This window comes from Somniosus microcephalus, chromosome 22 (assembly GCF_052327205.1).
Source record: "Somniosus microcephalus isolate GS21.2 chromosome 22, FLI_Smic_1.0, whole genome shotgun sequence".
NCBI lineage: Eukaryota > Metazoa > Chordata > Chondrichthyes > Squaliformes > Somniosidae > Somniosus > Somniosus microcephalus.
Window position 1 is genome coordinate 55,121,951 of NC_141008.1, and position 18,755 is coordinate 55,140,705.

General features: G+C 52.9%; 1 long non-coding RNA gene across 1 annotated transcript; it reads left to right on the forward strand.

Moving 5' to 3' along the window:
- The first annotated feature begins 814 nt into the window (after positions 1 to 814).
- LOC147102399 (uncharacterized) lies at positions 815 to 3,418 on the forward strand. Its single transcript, XR_015073297.1, has 2 exons — positions 815 to 898; positions 3,266 to 3,418. It is a non-coding gene; the product is annotated as an uncharacterized LOC147102399 (long non-coding RNA).
- The last annotated feature ends 15,337 nt before the right edge of the window (positions 3,419 to 18,755 follow it).

Consider the following 18,755-nt stretch of genomic DNA (forward strand, 5'->3'; position numbering starts at 1 on the left):
TATCTGAACGGCAATAGATTGGGAGAAGGGGAAGTGCAACGAGACCTGGGTGTCCTTGTGCACCAGTCGCTGAAGGTAAGCATGCAGGTGCAGCAGGCGGTTAAGAAGGCAAATGGTATGTTGGCCTTCGTAGCGAGAGGGTTCGAGTACAGGAACAAGGAAGTCTTGCTGCAGTTGTACAGGGCCTTGGTGAGACCACACCTTGAGTATTGTGTGCAGTTTTGGTCGCCTTATCTGAGGAAGGATGTTCTTGCCATGGAAGGGAGTGCAGCGAAGATTCACCAGGCTGATAACTGGGATGGCAGGAATGACGTATGAAGAGAGATTGGGTCGATTGGGCTTATACTCGCTGGAATTTAGAAGAATGAGAGGGGATCTCATTGAAACTTATAAAATTCTGACAGGACTGGACACACTGGATGCAGGAAGGATGTTCCCGATGGCGGGGGAGTCCAGAACCAGGGGTCACAGTCTAAGGATAAGGGGTAAGCCATTTAGGACAGAAATGAGGAGGAATTTCTTCACCCATAGAGTGGTGAACCTGTGGAATTCTCTACCACAGAAGGCAGTTGAGGCCAATTCATCAAATATATTCAAGAAGGAGTTGGATATATTTCTTAAGGCTAAAGGGATCAAGGGATAGGGGAGAAAGCAGGGACAGGGTACTGAATTTGGATGATCAGCCATGATCTCATTGAATGGCGGACCAGGCTCGAGGGGCCGAATGGCTTACTGCTGCTCCTATCTTCTATGTTTCTATAATAAAGGTGATTTTTTTTGTTTAATAACGTTTTCCTCCCCTCCTGTCCCAAAGGTGCCAAGTCACATTGGGATACAGCTCCGCAGGCACCAGTCACCCTCCACAGAAGTGGCCATTCTTCACGTATGACCCAAGACAGTAAGTGTTGGCAAGCTATTCGACTACAATGGGCATCGCAATTAATAGGTTTATTTTTTGGTTCGGTCAGGGCATTAAGGGATATGGAACCAAGGTGGATAAATGGAGTTAAGATGCAGATCAGTCATGATCTAATTGAATGACGGAGCGGGCTCACGGGGCTGAATGGCCTCCTCCTGTTCTAATAAACTCAGGTCCTTCTCCACATGTGCACTTTCCACCAGGTGTTGCTGGATAGGGATCAGGACCATGAATCCTGGCTAACTTTATTCTATCTGAAAGAAAGAACTTGCATTTATACAGCACCTTTCATGTCGTCAGGACATCCCAAGGCGATTTTCAACCAATGAATTACTTTTGAGGTGTGTAGTCACTTGTTTTTTAAGCAAATGTGGCAACTAGTTTGCGCACAGCAAGCTCCCAGTAACATCAATGAGATGAAACAACCTGTAATCTGTTCTGGGGGGGGGGGCAAGGGGTTAGATGATGGATAAATCTTGGCCAGGACCTGAGGAACTTAAGTTATGTGGAGAGACGCTGGGATTGTTCTCCTTAGAGCAGGGAAGGTGAAGAGGAGATTTAATAGAGGTGTTCAACTATTCAAGGGGTTTGATAGAATAAATAAGGAGAAACTGTTTCCACTGGCAGAAGGGTCAGTAACCCGAGGACACAGATTGAAGGTAATTGGTAAAAAATAACCAGATGGAAGATGAGTCATTTTTTTCGCAGTGAATTATGAACTGGAAAGGGTGATGGAATCAGAGTCAATTGCAACTTTCCAAAGGGAATTGGATAGTGGGAGTGAGAGTAATTGGACAGCTCTTTCAAAGAGCCGGCACAGGCATGATGGGCCAAATGGCCTCCTTCTGTGCTGTATGATTCTATTCTACTCCGGGAGAACTCTCCTGCCGTTTGAATACTGCAATGGGATCTTTTACGTCCACCCGAGAGAGCAGACGCGGCCTCGGTTTAACGTCTCATCCGAAAGACGGCACCTCCGACAGTGCAGCACTCCCTCAGCACTGCACTGGGAGTGCCAGCCTAGATTTTTGTGCTCAAGTCTCTGGAGTGGGACTTGAACCCACAACCTTCTGACTCGGAGGCGAGGGTGCCACCAACTGAACACTTCAGTACAATACTCAAGGAGCAGAGGTACAATCCTTCAGGTGAGACATTAACCCGAGACCTCGTCAGTTTGCTCCAAAGTTTCCATAGGAACAGGAGTAGGCCATTTAGCCCCTCGAGCCTGCTCCGCCATATAACTTGATAATGGCTGATCTGTATGTCAACTCCATTTACCCGCCTTAGCTCCATATCCCCCGATACCCCTACCTAACCTCCAGCGGACACTGAAGGTCCCATGGCACTGTTTGAAAATCAGGGAATTGCCCTGATGTCCAATATTCCTCCCTCAACCAGTAGCACAAAAAACAGATTAACAGCAGACAGGGGCGTCGGTTTAACGTCTCATCCCAAAGACGGCACCGCCGACAGTGCAGCACTCCCTCAGTACTGCACTGAAGATTGATTATGTGCTTACGTTCTGGAGTGGGGCTTGAACTCTTCCGCAATGAGTGCTACCACGGAGACCTAGCCATGGGATACTGAGTCCCACTGAAATGCACCCCCTCCAACGTTCCCCCTACTGTGTGCGGGTGCGCGGCCGCGCATCGACCGGGAGGTCCCGTGCAGGCTGCTCACCAGCTGTTGCCTCTAGAAAAGACACCGAGCACGTGCGGGCATTTAAAGGGACCGCGCACAAAAAAAGAAATTAGGAGGAACATTGCCCCTCACCCCAGCTTCCCCCCGCCCCACCCACACTACAGCTGATCTATAGCTCAGTTTCACACCAAGCAGTGCATTAGCCTACTGAACGAATTTGCGAGCTATTAACAGTATCTGTTATAAGAAATAATAGATTACTGTGGTGTGATTCCAAAGCAGTAATGTAATCTCAGGGTTCAGATGACAGTTCAGTCAAGTTTTTTTTTCTCTAACAGTTTGTGGTTTATAATGTAATTTAAACCCAGGCATTAGATTACTGCTTTGAAATGGTTCCCAAGTATCCATTATCCTTGCGTGTATGGAGAATATTGTAATGGTTTGCACATCTCCGCGCGGTGTCTAATATAATATCAGTGCTGTGTGCCAGATTGAGAGATTCAATGTGAGGGCAGAGACAGAATCAGCTGCTCTGTGCGTTTTGTCAATCACCATGAATAAGTGACAGGCTGCTGTTCAGAAATTGGCAGTCAGTAATTAGAGATTAGTCACGGGCACGACTAAAGCAGATACAAGCTATTAGCATTTCCAAATGCCAGGTTTCTGCTACAGCTGTACATTATATCTGTTTATTACCATCCCCAGCTTTGTTACAGAGACGATCTTGCGTTTGCTTTGTCTGAATACAAAGCAAAGAATACACGGGCCTGATTTAAGGCATTATTAAAAGGCACCGTTCAGCTTTCCCGTGGGAGTTCCTATTTAAGCAACAAAAATTAAAGATGAAAAAATGTAAAAGCCGGTGAAGTTTATCATAATTTGTGTTACCTGTTTATTTTCCAAACTGGAAACAGATGGTGAGACTCTTGCTTTTAACACAAAGCAGAGAACATAACTCCCACTATTTACACCGCACTGTCAGTCTGAAGAATTCAAAGGTGCTTTTTTAAAATATATATGACAAGGACCCAGAGGTCCCTCTGTCGGCCGCACTTCATCGTGTCAATGGCCCCCTAATGTTCGGGGAACCGGGCGCACTGAGGAGCCACGGAACTGTGGGCTCTACGAATATACTGTTGGCTTTTAAGGGAGCCCATTTCAGTAATTATGTAGCGCTGGCCCTAAATGCATTGTAGAAACATAGAAACAGAAGATAGGAGCAGGAGTAGGCCATTCGGCCCCTCGAGCCTGCTCCGCCATTCAATGCGATCATGGCTGATCATCCAAATTCAGTACCCTGTCCCTGCTTTCTCCCCCTATCCCTTGATCCCTTTAGCCTTAAGAAATATATCCAACTCCTTCTTGAATATATTTAATGAATTGGCCTCTACTGCCTTCTGTGGTAGAGAATTCCACAGGTTCACCACTCTCTGGGTGAAGAAATTCCTCCTCATTTCTGTCCTAAATGGCTTACCCCTTATCCTTAGACTGTGACCCCTGGTTCTGGACTCCCCGACCATCGGGAACATCCTTCCTGCATTGTTGGCTGGTGAGGTTGCCTGTCCCGTCGGCATCCTCTGTAAGTTTATCCCCATGTCTGCCCTGTATATGGCAAGTAGGCCTCTGCAATCCACAGCAGTGCCCAGTGTGTCCAGCACACAACTGACAAGCAAGCAATGCACCGAGGTCATTCTGCCTAGATAGGAACAGTGGGACATAGGCAGTGTAAAAACACCTTTTTAAGCAATGTTTGTACTAGTGCTAGCCCGGACTGACTGAGGTTATGAGCCTTCACCCCCCCTCTGTCCTTGCAAACCTCCGCCCCATCTCCAACCTCCCTTTTCTCTCCAAAGTCCTTGAACGTGTTGTCTCCTCCCAAATCCGTGCCCACCGTTCCCGAAACTCCATGTTTCAACCCCTGCAATCAGGTTTCCGCCCGTCACAGCGCTGAAACGCCCCTTATCAAAGTCACAAATTACCTCCTATGTGACTGTGACCGCGGCAAGCTATTCATCCTTATCCTTCTCGACCTGTCTGCCGCCTTTGCCACGGTTGACCACACCATCCTCCTCCAACGTCTCTCCTCCATTGGGTGGTGGTATCCAGACAATCTCCTGCAGTGGCTTCTATTCCTGCTCCCGCACCGTTACCTCTGGAGTCCTCCAAGATATCTACTAGAATCATAGAATCACACACCACAGAAGGAGGCCATTCAGCCCACCGTGCCTGTGCCTGTGCCTGTGCCGACTCTTTGAAAGAGCTAGCCAATTAGTCCCACATCCTCCCGCTCTTTCCCCGTAGCTCTGGAATCTTTTCCGTTTCAAGTATTTATCCAATTCCCTTTTGAAAGTTACTATTGAATCTGCGTCCACCAGCCTTTCAGGCAGTGCATTCCAGATCATCATAACTCGCCGCGTAAACATTTTTTTTTCCTCATCTCCCCTCTGGTTCTTTTACCAGTTACCCTAAATCTGTGTCCTCTGGTTACCGACTCTCCTGCCACTGGAAACAGTTTATCCTTATTTAATCTGTCAAAACCCTTTCATAATTTTGAACACCTCTATCAAATAAATCTCCCCTTAACCGTCTCTGCTCTAAGGAGAACCACCTTAGCTGCTCTAGTCAACCACAGCATTTACTTTCGTCCTTAATCCTAGAATCACAGAATGGTTACAGCACAGAAGGAGGCCATTCGGCCCGTCGAGCCCGTGCCGGCTCTCTGCAAGAGCACTTCAGCTAGTCCCACACCCCCGCACTTTCCCCGTAGCCCTGCAAATTTTTTTCCGTCAGGTGCTTATCCAATTCCCTTTTGAAGGCCACGATTGAGTCTGCCTCCACCACCCTTTCAGGCAGTGCATTCCAGATCCTAACCACTCGCTGCGTAAAAAAGATTTTCCTCATGCTGCCATTGGTTCTTTTGCCAATCACCTTAAATCTGTGTCCTCTGGTTCTCGACCCTTCTGCCAATGGGAACAGTTTCTCTCTATCTACTCTGTCCAGACCCATCATGATTTTGAACACCTCTATCAAATCTCCTCTCAACCTTCTCTGCTCTAAGGAGAACAACCCCAGCTTCTCCAGTCTCTCCATGTAACTGAAGTCCCTCATCCCTGGAACCATTCTCGTAAATCTTTTCTGCACCCTCTCTAAGGCCTTCACATCCTTCCTAAAGTGCGGTGCCCAGAATTGGACACAATACTTCAGTTGTGGCCGAACCAGTGTTTTATAAAGGTTCATCATAACTTCCTTGCTTTTGTACTCTATGCCTCTGTTCATGAAGCCCAGGATCCCGTATGCTTTTTTAACCGCTTTCTCAACCTGCCCTGCCACCTTCAACGATTTGTGTACATATACCCCCAGGTCTCTCTGTTCATGTACCCCCTTTAGGATTGTACCCGTAAGTTTATATTGCCTCTCCTCATTCTTCCTACCAAAATGTATCACTTCGCACTGTTGCTGTGTTTGTTTTAGCACTATTCTGTCTTTATATTTTGTCTCTGCCGTGCGCTGTTGTGAGCTGATAGACGAGAGATTCAGAAATAGTTTATTTTATCAATTTCCTCCCTCACAGAGCCAGTGATTCGATTTGTTTCCTGTTGTTCTGTTTTATTGACTGTTTAAAGTTTACAAGAAAGCTTTTACAGGATTAGACTCCCGCTTACACACTGCTGAAAGTTCAACACAATATTCCACCTAACAGCAGTGCTATTACCACTTCCCATCCCCTCTGATGTGTGTGCAAGACCCACAGAAGGAAAAAGAGATGTTACAGAGCAGTGATACTCATAATACAGCCATGGGGCCATCTGCAGCCTACCCCCACTGCACCTGTGTCCAGAATGACTGCTCAAAGGGTTTCCATTCATGCACTGTCCATCTGTAGGATGGTCCTCCTTCTTGTTGTTTGGAAAAAATAAGGCAAGGAAATGCTATTAAGAGATGGGGTGTCAGTTTTGGCTCAGTGGGCAGCACTCTGGCATCGGAGTCAGAAGATCGTGGGTTCAGGTCGCACTCCAGAGACTTGAGCACATGATCCAGGCTGACACATCAGTGCCGTACTGAGAGAGCTTCCGCTGCACTGTCGGACGTGCCGTCTTTCAAATGTGACGTTAAATCGAAGCCCCCGTCTGCCCTGTCAGGTGGACGTAAAGGACCCCTTGAAGGCGAGCAGCGGCGTTCTCCCCGCTGTCCTGGGCCAATATTTATCCTTCAACCAACATCAGTAAAACAGATTATCTGGTCATTATCACATTGCTGTTTGTGGGACCTTGCTGTGCGCAAATTGGCTGCCGCGTTTCCCTATATTACAACAGTGACCACACTTCAAACTTTATTGGCTGTGAAGCGCATTGGGACGTCCTAAGAATGTCAATAAGTGCTATATAGCTGCAACTTCTTTCTTTCTTCGGTTTTACCCCAGCACCCATGCAGCAAATGAAAGAGCCCTATTAAAATAGGACTATCGTTCTGATAGATTAGGGTTTTTTTTCATTTTGTGGGGAAGCGCTGCCCTCCATTTGTTAACTGCCCACCATGGAGTGCTTGTAATCGAGAAAGCTAAATTTGTGGGGGAATGACGGGTGTAGATCAGTGTTCCATCACTCCCCGTTGCAGTATTTCAAAGAGTGGCACTTGAGCAAGACGTCAGTTAGTGTCGCAGCCCTGAGTCAGAAGTTAGTGAGTAGCACTGCTTGAGTGTCAGCTTGGCTCATAAACAGGCTTGCCTCTTTGTCAGAAGGTTGAGTGTTCAAATCCCACTATAGACTTGGGCACGTAATGAAGGCTGGCCCATTCTAGGGCGTACTGCATTGTTGGGAGGTTCAGGCTTTTGGATCAGATGTCGAAGCAATGCCTCATCTGCCAGCTCAGAGGGATATAACAGATCCCATTACACTTCTCGAAGAACAGGGACTCCTCCACCAAAAAACAGTTATTCGTCTCATTAGTTTGTGGGATCTTGCTATGCACAAAAATGGCCACCATGTTTGCCTACACAACAGCAGTGACTGCACTTCAAAGTATGAAGTGCTTTGAAATATTTCTGAGACATAAGGCGATATATATAAATGTTCTTCCACTCAGTACAGGGTACTGTACTCACTGATGAAAGACTTGGTAATCAGCTTCGATGGATCCCAGTAGTCTGTAGCTGTGGTGTTTGTTGAGAAGGTGAAGATATTAAAACCATATTGTAGAGCTGACAGCCTATTTAATTCTGAGTTCATGTCAGCAGGTATCACTAAATAATCTAATTGCAGTTTCCCTAGCCAAACAGAATTAGTAACAGCTTTCGCTTATCAAACGAGGCCTCTTACAATAAATTTCCTTTGACACCAGATAGAGCTGCTTTTCCAGTCCAGCAAATTGCTTTGAGTTTCTGACCCCCAGTTCCCCTGAAGGCTCAGTTGGTAAATGCCTTGCCCATTGTGGAACTGAGCTTTACAGAAACCCCGCCCCGGCCACCCCCGCCTCCACCCCGTGTGCCTAATTAGTCTGAGGTCAGTCAGAGCAGTGATGAGGATCATCAGTATCATTGACCTTCGCACCTCCAGGCTATGGAGGAAGTGGATCCAGGCTGGCGCGTTGAGGGAGCGCTGCATTGCTGGAGCTGCCATCTTTCAGGTGAGACACTGGACGTGGTCCAGCTGCTCAGATAAATGTGAAAGTTCTCATCATTATACTTTTCAAAGAAGAGCAGAGAGTTCCTCCAGACCTTGGGTTGTCCTATGAGGAGAGATTGAGCAGATTTTTTTAAATTCGCTTATGGGATCTGGGTGTCGCTGGCAAAGCCAGCATTTATTGCCCATCCCTAATTGCCCTTGAGAAGGTGGCGGTGAACTGCCTTCTTGAACCGTTGCAGTCCGTGTGGGGTAGGTGCTCCCACAGTGCTGTTAGGGAGGGAGTTCCTGGATTTTGACCCAGCGACGATGAAGGATCGGCGATACACTTCCAAGTCAGGATGGTGTGTGACTTGGAGGGATACTTGGAGGTGGTGGTGTTCCCATGCGCCAGCTGCCCTTGTCCTTCTAGGTGGAAGAGGTCACGGGTTTGGGAGGTGCTGCCGAAGAAGCCTTGGCGAGTTGCTGCAGTGCATCTTGTAGATGGTACACACTGCAGCCACGGTACGCCGGTGGTGGAGGGAGTGAATGTTTAAGTTGGCGGATGGGGTGCAAATCAAACGGGCTGCTTTGTCCTGGATGGTGTCAAGCTTCTTGAGTGTTGTTGGAGCTGTACTCATCCAGGCAAGTGGAGAGTATTCCATCACACTCCTTACTTGTGCCTTGTAGATGGTGGAAAGGCTTTGGGGAGTCAGGAGGTAAGACACTCGCCGCAGAATTCCCAGCCTCTGGCCTGCTCTTGTTGCCACAGTATTTATGTGGCTGGTCCAGTTAAGTTTCTGGTCAATGGTGACCCCCAGGATGTTGATGGTGGGGGATTCGGCAATGGTAATGTCGTTGAATGTCAAGGGGCGGTGGTTAGACTCTCGCTTATTGGAGATAGTCATTGCCTGGCACTTCTGTGGCGCGAATGTTACCTGCCACTTATCAGCCCAAGCCTGAATGTCGTCCAGGTCTTGCTGCATGCGGGCATGGACTGCTTCATTATCTGAGGAGTTGTGAATGGCGCTGAACACTGTGCAGTTATCAGCGAACCTCCCCATTTCTGACCGTATGTTGGAGGGAACGTCATTGATGAAGCAGCTGAAGATGGTTGGGCCTAGGACACTGCCCTGAGGAACTCCTGTACTCTCTGGAGTTTAGAAGAATGAGACGTTATCTCATTGAAACATATAATATTCTGAGGAGGATTGACAGGGTAGATGGTGAGAGGTTGCTTCCACTGGCTTCAGAGTCTAGAACTACGGGTCACAGTCTCAGGATAAGGGGTCGGCCATTTAAGACCGAGATGAGGGGAAATTTCTTCACTCAGAGGGTGGTGAATCTTTGGAATTCTCTACCCCAGAGGGCTGTGAATGCTCAGTCGCTGAGTATATTCAAGGCTGAGAGCGATGGATTTTTGGACTCTAGAGGAGCCAAGGGGATCGGGCGGGATGGTGGAGTTGAGGTCGAAGGTCAGCCATGATCTTATTGAATGGCGGAGCAGGCTCGAGGGGCCGTATGGCCTGCTCCTAATTCTTATGTTCATATGAAGTACCAGAGAGTGGCTACTATCCATAGGATGGGTCAGTCCAGGAGTAAAGAGAATAAAAGGGAAGCCCAGTGGTTATTGTGCTAATTGCGCTGGAGTCATGGCTGAGATTCACACTCGGTCCAGGATACACGAAGATCTGCTGACCATAGGGCAGTTAGCTGCCCGGCCTCGGCAGTGGCGTCAGCTCAATTTTATAACTGGCAACTACACAGCGAAAGTCTCCTCCGCTGTACAAAATACCACGCATGTGAGGGGAGCGGTCCTGTTTTGGGCACGTGCGAGAGTGGCCACATTTCCCACGTGGGTGGGGGGGGGGGGAGTTGGTGAGGGGGTGATTCGGGGTGCAGAATTCAATTGGGTTGCACCTGTAATGGAAGGTCAGATTTTCTTGTGAAGATTTTAGAGCTGCCCCATTTCCTGTTTGTCAGTGTAACTTGGTACAAGAACATTTGTACCTTTTTTTTTTAACCAGATCGAGGTACTTCAACATGACAGCAGCGGCTGAAGGAGAGCTAGATTGTGCCAGTTACCCGGCTCCGCACTCTGCCATTGATGTTTGCCCCCTGTGCCATCCTCTTTCAGGCACTGGGCAGGAGTGGGGCTGGCAAATCCAGTGTCAGCTTGTTAGATTGATGGATCATCAGATAAAAGTAAGTTGGGCGGTTTAAAATTCCTAACTGCGGCAGACGGTGAGAACCCAGTGCATTTGCCATTGGCTGAAGATTTTAAATGTAAAAGCGCCCATAGTCAGGTCCATTAATCATCCGTTAACAAGCCACAATCTTACAACAGAAGACTTTGTGTTAATTAGCCTATGCTTAAATGACACCTTGATAGCTGGTGTGCCGCCTTACTTCAGCAGCACATCTGGCTCTAGCTTTCTGGTCTTGCTAAAGTGATGTCTAGCTGTCAGGCACCTAGTAACATCTCCACAGGTTACTGTGTTTAAAAGCAAGGAGCTGGAGAGTAATTTGCTGCTGAACAGAGCCTCTTGGCAACTCTGAAAAGATTCATTCCTTGCTGGAACAATAGGAAAGTCTGATTATTTTATCAAACAATCTTATGATTGCCCCCGTTATAGTGGTTTCAAAGTGAAAACAATTGATGAAGAAAAAGGAGAATAATGGAGTCAAACATTTTTCCCAGCATGCTTAGCTGATCGGGGAGGGGGTGGGTAGTGTCAGCTGTGGCTCAGTGGGCAGCACTCTCATAGAAACATAGAAGATAGGAGCAGGAGTAGGCCATTCGGCCCCTCGAGCCTGCTCCGCCATTCAATGAGATCATGGCTGATCATCCAAATTCAGTACCCGGTCCCTGCTTTCTCCCCATACCCCTTGATCCCTTTAGCCTTAAGAAATATATCCAACTCCTTCTTGAATATATTTAACTAGCTGATGTGCCCGGCGGTGCCGAGGGTTTCTTGAGGGCATGTTGTTGTTGGAAGCGAGAGAGAGAGAGCGACTGGGGGGAAGAGAGAGCGACTGGGGGAAGAGAGAGAGCGACTGGGGGGAAGAGATGGAGAGAGACTGGGGGAAAGAGAGAGAGAGACTGGGGGAGAGAGAGAGAGACTGGGGGAGAGAGAGAGAGACTGGGGGAGAGAGAGAGAGAGACTGGGGGAGAGAGAGAGAGAGAGAGACTGGGGAGAGAGAGAGAGAGACTGGGGAGAGAGAGAGAGTGGGGGAGAGAGAGAGTGGGGGAGAGAGAGAGTGGGGGAGAGAGAGTGGGGGAGAGAGAGTGGGGGAGAGAGAGAGGGGGAGAGAGAGAGAGTGGGGGAGAGAGAGAGTGGGGGAGAGAGAGTGGGGGGGAGAGAGAGAGAGTGGGGGGGAGAGAGAGAGAGTGGGGGAGAGAGAGAGAGTGGGGGAGAGAGAGAGTGGGGGAGAGAGTGGGAGAGAGAGCGAGAGGGAGAAAGAGAGTGGGGGAGAGAGAGAGTGGGCGAGAGAGAGAGAGTGGGGGGGAGAGAGAGAGTGGGGGAGAGAGAGAGAGGGAGAGAGAGTGGGGGAGAGAGAGTGGGGGAGAGAGAGAGAGTGGGAGTGAGAGAGTGGGAGTGTGAGAGAGAGAGTGGGAGTGTGAGAGAGAGAGTGGGAGTGTGAGAGAGAGAGAGACTGGGAGTGAGAGAGAGAGAGACTGGGAGTGTGAGAGAGAGAGAGACTGGGAGTGTGAGAGAGAGAGAGACTGGGAGTGTGAGAGAGAGAGAGAGAGAGGGCGAGAGAGAGAGGGGGAGAGAGAGACAAAGAGAGAGGGAGAGAGAGACAGAGAGAGAGAGGGAGCGAGAGAGGGAGAGAGAGACAGAGGGAAAGAGAGAGAGACAGAGAGGGAAGGAGAGAAAGGGGAATGGGGTGGGGGAAAGGGGTGGTGGGAGGGGGGGAAAGGGGGGGTCAGAGGGGGTGGAGGAAAAGGGTGTGTGTGGGGGGAAGGGGTGTGGGGGGGGAAGGGGGTGTGTGGGGGGGGAAGGGGTGTGTGGGAGAGGGGGAAGGGGGGAAGGGGGGTGTGGGAGGGGGGAAGGGGGGCTGTGGGAGGGGAAGGGGGGCTGGGGGAGGGGGGGTGGAAGGGGGGAAGGGGGTTTGGGAAGGGGTGAAGGGGGGTGTGGGGGGGAAGGGGTTGTGTGTGGGGGGAAGGGGTGTGTGGGGGGAAGGGGGGTGTGGGAGGGGGGAAGGGGGTGTGTGGAGGGGGGAATTGGGTGTGGGGGGAAGGGGGTGTGGGAGGGGGGAAGGGGTGTGAGGGGGGGGTGGGGGGGAAGGGGGTGTGTGGGGGGGGAGGGGGTGTGTGGGAAGGGGGGGAAGGGGGTGTGTGGGAAGGGGCGGAAGGGGGTGTGTGGGGGGGAGGGGGTGTGTGGGGAGGGGGTGTGTGGGAAGGGGGGAAGGGGGTGTGGGAGGGGGGAAGGGGGTGTGTGGGAGGGGGGAAGGGTGTGGGGGGGGAAAGGGGTGTGTGGGAAGGGGGTGTGGGGGGGGAAGGGGCTGTGTGGGGGGGAAGGGGGTGTGTGGGAGGGGGGCAAGGGGGTGTGTGGGAGGAGGGGGGAAGGGGTGTGTGGGGGGGAAAGGGGGTGTGTGGGAGGGCGGGGAAGGGGGTGTGTGGGAAGGGGGGGTGTGGGAGCAGGGGTGAAGGGGGGGTGTGAGAGGGGGGGAAGGGGGTGTGTGGGAGGGGGGAGAAGGGAGAGGGGGAGCCAGCAGACCCTCTCCCCTCTGCCAGTGTTGGTCCCTGTCTGGGCCGGAAGCCTGGGACTGGAGTTGTGCTGCCGGCCATTGGAGAAGCCTAGGCCTCGGGCCCCTGCACTGACATGGCCCAGCCTACCTTTTAATACCTTGAAACATGAAACTTAAAGTACTTATAAAACATTTTTGGTAAATCTTTTTATAACATACACTTTACAACCTCGCCAATCTTTTTATTAAAAAAGGGGGTCCTCACCTGTCAGTGTGTTGTATCACAAACAACAATGGCCGCCGTTTGCTGATCAGTTGGAAAGATTAGCCCCGCCCACACACTCAATTGTCTCTCCAGGACCCGATTGGGAGCACTGAAGCCCCACCCACTCTATGTTCCTGTACTAAGATGGCCGTGCATGCACTCTGTTACACACTGAATCAAAATGGCGTCGCACTGAAACTTTTCGCCCTCCTTGACAAAGATGGCTGCCGTTAACCTGGGGCTGTCAGCAGAAGAAATCCCCTCAGCTGCAAACACGGGACCTTCAGATAATTATTCGGGGCTTGCGACCTACCCCAATTGCTTATGAAGCCTCCCCACCTACTGACCCCGGGAATGGAGCGGAGGCAGCAGACCCTCTCCCCTCTGCCAGTTTTGGTCCCTGTCTAGGCCGGGAGCCTGGGACTGGAGTTGCGCTGCTAGCGGTTGAAGAAGCCTAGGCCCCGGGCCCCCGCACTGACATGGCCCCAAGAAATAAATCACATACTGGACTCATTTATTACATGCAAATTATATAATGAGCTAGTTGGGCTCCTAAGTACCAAATTTGTGCTGGATAAAATCCCCTCCACACACACAGAAAGTGGGAAAAATAAATCAATAGTTAGTAGTTAGGAATCAAGATGGCTGACACTTAGCTCGGTTCAGAATGATAAGGCCCGTCCACACACGCACCGATTGGTCAACCGTCAGGTCACTAAAGTGTAGGATTGGTCAATGGTCCTGTCACTCGACTGTAGGATGGCCCGCCCGCACACACAATGAACCCACCCCCACTCGATGCTAATGAGCGGAATTTTGAACGTTTTTTGGATACCGTCGGCACAATTTTTGTCCGACCAAAAAGTAAATACACCTACAAGAGTCCCCTAATGATGAGCTTTCTTTTGATATAACATATATGTAGGTACGCTCTAAACTTTTGATTGTATAGCCGGACAGAGAGACAGACAGAGAGACATATCCTTTTATATATATAGACTAGCTGAAGTGCCCGGCGGTGCCGAGGGTCTTTTGAGGGCATGTTGTTGGAAGAGAGAGAGCGAGCGACTGGGGGAAGAGAGAGAGCGAGCGACTGGGGGGAAGAGAGAGAGCGAGCGACTGGGGGGAAGAGAGCGAGCGACTGGGGGGAAGAGAGCGAGCGACTGGGGGGAAGAGAGAGAGCGACTGGGGGAAGAGAGAGAGCGACTGGGGGGAAGAGAGAGCGACTGGGGGAAGAGAGAGCGACTGGGGGAAGAGAGCGAGCGACTGGGGGAAGAGAGAGAGCGACTGGGGGAAGAGAGAGCGACTGGGGGGAAGAGAGAGAGCGACTGGGGGGAAGAGAGAGAGCGACGGGGGAAGAGAGAGAGCGACTGGGGGGAAGAGAGAGAGCGAGAGACTGGGGAAGAGAGAGCGAGAGACTGGGGGAAGAGAGAGCGAGAGACTGGGGAAGAGAGAGCGAGAGACTGGGGAAGAGAGAGCGAGAGACTGGGGGGAAGAGAGAGAGCGACGGGGGGAAGAGAGAGAGCGACGGGGGGAAGAGAGAGAGCGACGGGGGGAAGAGAGAGAGCGAGAGACTGGGGGAAGAGAGAGAGCGACTGGGGGGAAAAGGGGGAGGGAAAGTGGGAGGGAAAGTGGAGGGAAGGGGGAGGGGAAGTGGGAGGGAAGGGGGAGGGGAAGTGGGAGGGAGGTGGAAGGGGGAGGTGGTGGGGGGAAGGGGGAGGTGGTGGGGGGAAGGTAGGGGGAAGGGGGAAGGTGGGGGGGAAGGGAGGGGGGAAGGGGGAAGGTGGGGGGAAAGGGGGAAGGGAGGTGGGGGGAAAGGGGGAAGGGAGGTAAGGGGGAAGGGAGGTGGGGGGGAAGGGAGGTGGGGGGGAAGGGGGAAGGGAGGTGGGGGGGAAGGGGGAAGGGAGGTGGGGGGGAAGGGAGGTGGGGGGGAAGGGGGAAGGGGGGGAAGGGAGGTGGGGGGGAAGGGAGGTAAGGGGGAAGGGAGGTAAGGGGGAAGGGAGGTAGGGGGGAAGGGGGAAGGGAGGTGGGGGGAAGGGGGAAGGGAGGTGGGGGGAAGGGAGGTGGGGGGGAAGGGAGGTGGGGGGGAAGGGAGGTGGGGGGGAAGGGGGAAGGGAGGTGGGGGGGAAGGGAGGTGGGGGGGAAGGGGGAAGGGGGAAGGGAGGTGGGGGGGAAGGGGGAAGGGAGGTGGGGGGGAAGGGAGGTGGGGGGAAGGGGGAAGGGAGGTAAGGGGGAAGGGAGGTGGGGGGGAAGGGGGAAGGGAGGTGGGGGGGAAGGGGGAAGGGAGGTGGGGGGAAGGGGGAAGGGAGGTGGGGGGGAAGGGGGAAGGGAGGTGGGGGGGAGGGGGGAAGGGAGGTGGGGGGGAGGGGGGAAGGGAGGTGGGGGGAGGGGGGGGAAAGGGGGTGGGGGAGGGGGGAAAAAGGGGGTGGGGGAGGGGGGAAAAGGGGGTGGGGGGAGGGGGGAGGAAAGGGGGTGGGGGAGGGGGGGAAAAGGGGGTGGGGGGAGGGGGGAAAAAGGGGGTGGGGGAGGGGGGGGGGAAGGGGGTGGGGGGGAGGGGGGGAAAGGGGGTGGGGGGAGGGGGGGAAAGGGGGTGGGGGGGAGGGGGGGAAGGGGGTGGGGGGGAGGGGGGGAAAAGGGGGTGGGGGGGTGTGGGGGAAAAAGGGGGTGGGGGGAGGGGGGGAAAGGGGGTGGGGGGAGGGGGGAAAAGGAGGTGGGGGGAGGGGGGGGAAAAGGGGGTGGGGGGAGGGGGGGGAAAAGGGGGTGGGTGGGAGGGGGGGGGAAAGGGGGTGGGTGGGAGGGGGGAAAAGGGGGTGGGTGGGAGGGGGGGAAAAGGGGGTGGGTGGGAGGGGTGGGGAAAAGGGGGTGGGTGGGAGGGGGGGGGAAAGGGGGGGGTGGGAGGGGGGAGAAAAGGGGGTGGGTGGGAGGGGGGGAAGGGGGTGGGGGGGAAAGGGGGTGGGGGGAAAAGGGGGTGGGTGGGAGGGGGGGGAGGGGGGGAAAGGGGGTGGGGGGGAGGGGGGGAAAAGGGGGTGGGGGGAGGGGGGGAAAAGGGGGTGGGGGGAGGGGGGAAAAGGGGGTGGGGGGAGGGGGGGCGAAGGGGGTGGGGGAGGGGGGGAAAAGGGGGTGGGGGAGGGGGGGGAAAAGGGGGTGGGGGGAGGGGGGAAGGGGGTGGGGGGAGGGGGGGAAAAAGGGGGTGGGGGAGGGGGAAAGGAGGAGGGGGGGAAAGGGGGTGGGGGGGAGGAAAAGGGGGTGGGGGGAGGGGGGGGAAAAGGGGAGGGGGGGGAAGGGGGTGGGGGGGAGGGGGGGAAGGGGGTGGGGGGGGAAAAGGGAAGGGGGGAAAAGGGGGTGGGGGGAGGGGGAAAAAGGGGGTGGGGGGAGGGGGGGAAAGGGGGAGGGGGGGAAAAGGGGTTGGGGTGGGGGGGAAAGGGGGTTGGGGTGGGGGGGAAAGGGGGTTGGGGTGGGGGGGAAGGGGGTTGGGGGGGAAGGGGGGGAGGGAAGGAAGGGGGGGGGATGGGGGGGAGGGAGTGGGAGGGGGGAGAGGGAAGGGAGGAGGGGGGAAAGGGAAGGGGAGGGGGGAAGGGAAGGAGGGGGGAAGGGAAGGAGGGGAGGGAAGGGAGGAAGGGGGAAAGGGAGGGGGGTTGGGGGGAAGGGGGTGTGGGGGAAGGTGGGGGAGGGAAGGGGAAGTGGGGGGAAAGGGAGGGGGGAGCCAGCAGACTCTCTCCCCTCTGCCAGTGTTGGACCCTGTCTGGGCCGGAAGCCTGGGACTGGAGTTGCGCTGCTGGCCGTTGGAGAAGCCTAGGCCTCGGGCCCCTGCACTGACATGGCCCAGCCTACCTTTTAATACCTTGAAACATGAAACTTAAAGTACTTATAAAACATTTTTGGTAAATCTTTCTATAACATACACTTTACAACCTCACCAATCTTTTTATTAAAAAAGGGGTCCTCACCTGTCAGTGTGTTGTATCACAAACAATGGCCGCCGCTTGCTTTTCAGTTGGAAAGATTAGGCCCCGCCCACACAGTCGATTGTCTGTCCCGGTCACCAGGACCCGATTGGGAGCACTGAAGCCCCACCCACTCTATGTTCCTGTACTAAGATGGCCGCGCGTGCACTCTGTTACACACTGAATCAAAATGGCGTCGCACTGAAACTTTTCATCCTCCTTGACAAAGATGGTTGCCGTCAGCAGAAGAAATTCCCTCAGCTGCAAACACAGGATCTTCAGATTATTATTCGGGGCTTGCGACCTACCCCAGTTGCTTATGAAGCCTCCCCACCTACCGACCCCGGGAATGGAGCTGAGGCAGCACGCCCTCTCCCCTCTGCCAGTGTTGGTCCCTGTCTAGGCCGGGAGCCTGGGACTGGAGTTGCGCTGCTGGCAGTTGGAGAAGCCTAGAGGTTAGAGAAAAGATTTACAAATTAATTTGTGTTTTAAAAGCAACTTTTTTTTTGCTGGAAATGTAGATTTGAAAAGAAACACAGAAAGTGGGAAAAAGAAATGAACAGTTTGGAATCAAGATGGCGGCCACTCACCTCAGTTCAGAACGATAAGGCCCGCCCACACACGCACCGATTGGTCAACCGTCATGTCACCGCAGTGTAGGATTGGTCAATCGTCCTGTCACTCGACTCTAGGAGGGCCCGCCCGCACGTGCGACGCACCCGCCCCCACGACGCAGCAATTGGTCGACCGTCGGGTCGCTCAACCGTACAATTGGTCGACCTCGACGTCACTCGATGCTAATGAGCGGAATTTTGAATGTTTTTTGGATACCACGGGCACAATTTTTGTCCGACCAAAACGTAAATACACTTATGACCGTTCTGGAATCATAAGCTTTCTTTCGATGTGACGCACGTGTAGGTACACTCTATAACTTTAGAGTGTATAGCCGGACAGACAGACAGACGGAAGGACAGACAGACAGACAGAAGTATCGCTTTATTATATTTATATACAAGCAGGGGAGCCCCGCGGTGCGAGGGCAATTTTGGGCTGCACGGTCTCCTTGCCCCTGTCTGTCCCCCCTCTCGGGCCTGGTCGATGTGTGGGCCGGGAGCCTGGGACTGGATTTGGGTTGTCGGCAGTTTCCAGGGCTTTTTTGGGCCTGGTGGATGTGTGGGCCGGAAGCCTGGGACTGGATTTGGGCTGCCGGCAGTTGGAGAAGCCTAGGCCCGTTTTGCACTGTTTTTTAACCTAAACATTCCTAGCTTTTAATACCTTCAAAGATGAAAGTTAAAGTACTTATAAAACATTTTTGGTAAATGTTATTTAAAAAAAAAAAGAAACTGACCTGGATTACGAAAGTTTTGAGCTGCCCTGGCTGATGTATAATGGCTGACGGATCCCTGAGATGAAAACGATTAGTCCCGCCCACACACACACCGATTGGTCAACCATCAGGTGACCGAACTGTAGGATTGGTCAATCATGACGGCACAGGATTGGTCGACCTTGACGTCAGTCAATGCTAATGAGTGGAATTTCGAAGGTTTTTTGTATAATGTGCGAACAATTTTTGTCCGACCGAAAAGTAAATACGCTTATGACCGTTCTGGAATCGTAAGCTTTCTTTGGATGTAATGCACGTGTAGGTACGCTCTATAACCTTAGAGTGTATAGCCGGACAGACAGAC